This window comes from Theropithecus gelada, unplaced genomic scaffold, assembly GCF_003255815.1.
Source record: "Theropithecus gelada isolate Dixy unplaced genomic scaffold, Tgel_1.0 HiC_scaffold_38, whole genome shotgun sequence".
Taxonomy (NCBI): Eukaryota; Metazoa; Chordata; class Mammalia; order Primates; family Cercopithecidae; genus Theropithecus; species Theropithecus gelada.
This window is the reverse complement of record NW_020260332.1, coordinates 21,868-23,975: the sequence shown is the minus strand read 5'-3', so window position 1 is coordinate 23,975 and position 2,108 is coordinate 21,868. Positions and strand designations below refer to the sequence as shown.

General features: G+C 62.5%; 1 pseudogene across 1 annotated transcript; it reads left to right on the top strand.

The window, feature by feature from the left end:
• Positions 1-170: 170 nt before the first annotated feature.
• On the top strand, positions 171-1,323 carry LOC112617739 (annotated as a pseudogene). The gene has a single exon (XR_003117954.1). The product of XR_003117954.1 is annotated as a D-2-hydroxyglutarate dehydrogenase, mitochondrial pseudogene (transcript).
• The last annotated feature ends 785 nt before the right edge of the window (positions 1,324-2,108 follow it).

The window sequence follows — 2,108 nt, the reverse complement described above, 5'->3', positions numbered from 1 at the left end:
GAGAACTTGGGGAGATGGGAGCCCTGGGCAGAGGGAGTAGGAAGAGGGGGGAGAACTTGGGGAAAGAAGCAGGGAGAAGCCAAGGTAGCAGCAGCCCCAGAGGAGGGGTCAGCACGTCCGGGGCGGGTGACATGAGGGTGAGGCTCAGCCGGGGGTCTGAGGGTTGCTAGGGAGGGGATCTTGGGAGGGGCTGTTGGGGGAGGAGTGGAGTTTTGGGGGCTGCCCCGCCCAGCCTGATCTGTGTACCTTTGTCCCTCCAGGAGATGGTAACCTGCACCTCAACGTGACGGCAGAGGCCTTCAGCCCGTCGCTCCTGGGCGCCCTGGAGCCCCACGTGTACGAGTGGACGGCCAGGCAGCAGGGCAGCGTCAGCGCAGAGCACGGCGTGGGCTTCAGGAAGAGAGATGTGCTGGGCTACAGCAAGCCACCCGAGGCCCTGCAGCTTATGCAGCAGCTCAAGGCCCTGCTGGACCCCAAAGGCATCCTCAACCCCTACAAGACGCTGCCCAGCCAGGCCTAACGGCCGCTCCCACTGCTGCCAAGGCCCGCTGGGGGTCAGCGGATGGCTCTTGGGCGGGAGCGTTGGCAGTGGCTCTGAGTGATGAGCCGGCAGTGGGCGGGGGACCAGGCACCTAGTCGGAGGGACTGGGAGCCCGCACTGGGGAACTGCTGGACGCAGGCCCTTGGGCAGGAGCATCTGGCAGAGCGGGGAACGCGGCAGGCTCCCTCCTTTGCAGGGCGAGGTGGGGCCTCTGCGGCCATCCTGGACGGGCCAGGGTGGAAGCGGGGCTGGGTCTCACTTGCCTGGTGGTGGTCCCTGGCTCCACCTTGCCTGCTGCAGCCTGGGGAGCTGGCACTGGGTGGTTCTTCCGCCTATTTGCTGCTGGTTCCCCGGGCAGTGTGTGGGCAGCGGGGGGCTGTGGGCAGGACCACGTGGGCCGTGATTGTGGGTTGCCGAGATGACCGGAGCGCTATGGCTCTGCTGAATGGAGCCAGGTCCCTCAGGCCGTGGACGCCCTCGGGAGGGGTGACTGTGGCTTGTGTCTGGGCCTGAGTGACAGGAACGTGTCATTTCCCCCGTCTTCCAGAGGCTGCCAGCTGGGAAGACAGTTATCAGGGCGAGCTGCGCTCTGAGTCTCAGGTTCTGCTTCTGTGAAGAACGTGGTGCTGTGGGCGAGGGCCCCGGCGTGGACAGGAGCCACTGCAGAGTGCGTATCTGCTCGTCAGCCGCCCCGGGTAGCGGATGGGCTGGGCGATGCAGCTGGACGCGTATCTCTCTCTGTCATGAACGTCCAGTAAAAATCTGAATTGGTTACAACCTTCTCTTTGCTTCTGTTACTGGAAATCATCTTGCGAAGCCCGTCATGAAGGGCCTGTGCATCCCGTTTGCCACCCCCGGACCCCTGGGCCATGGTGTGGCCGGGCCTGACGCTACTGTGACTGTCACTGTACCCCCTGTCCCCATGCACTGTCCTGGTGGCAGCTGAGCTCCCACCGGCTTCACAGGGCAGGCCAGGGCATGGAACGGGCACCTTGTAACCCTTGGTGGTCCTGGAGGCCCTCGGTGGCTGTACCTGACCAAGGTGGATCCGTGGGCCCCTCCTGTCTCTGTGGGCGTCTAGGATCTCAGATCCTGCTCAGAGGGGGAAAAGTACCTCTGACTCACCGCCCTGCAGAGCCCGCCTGCCCAGCTGGGGCCTCTGTGGACCAGCCACATCCTCCTGGTGGAGGTTCTCGGGGGTGGGGTGGGGGCCTTTGTCCAGCATTATTTTTTTTTTTTTTTGAGACAGGATCTCACTGTCACCCAGGCTGGAGTGCAGGGGTAGTCAGCTCAGTGCAGCCTCAACCTCCTGGGCTCAAGTGATCCTCCCACCTCAGCCTTGTGAGTAGCTGGGAGTACAGGTGTGAGCCGTCATGCCCAGATAATTTTTTTTTTTTTGAGACAGAGTCTCACTCTGTCACCCAGGCTAGAGTGTGATCTCGGCTCACTGCAAGCTCCACCTCCCGGGTTCACGCCATTCTTCTGCCTCAGCCTCACAAGTAGCTGGGACTACAGGCACCTGCCACCACGCCCGGCAAATTTTTTGTATTTTTAGTAAAGATGGGGT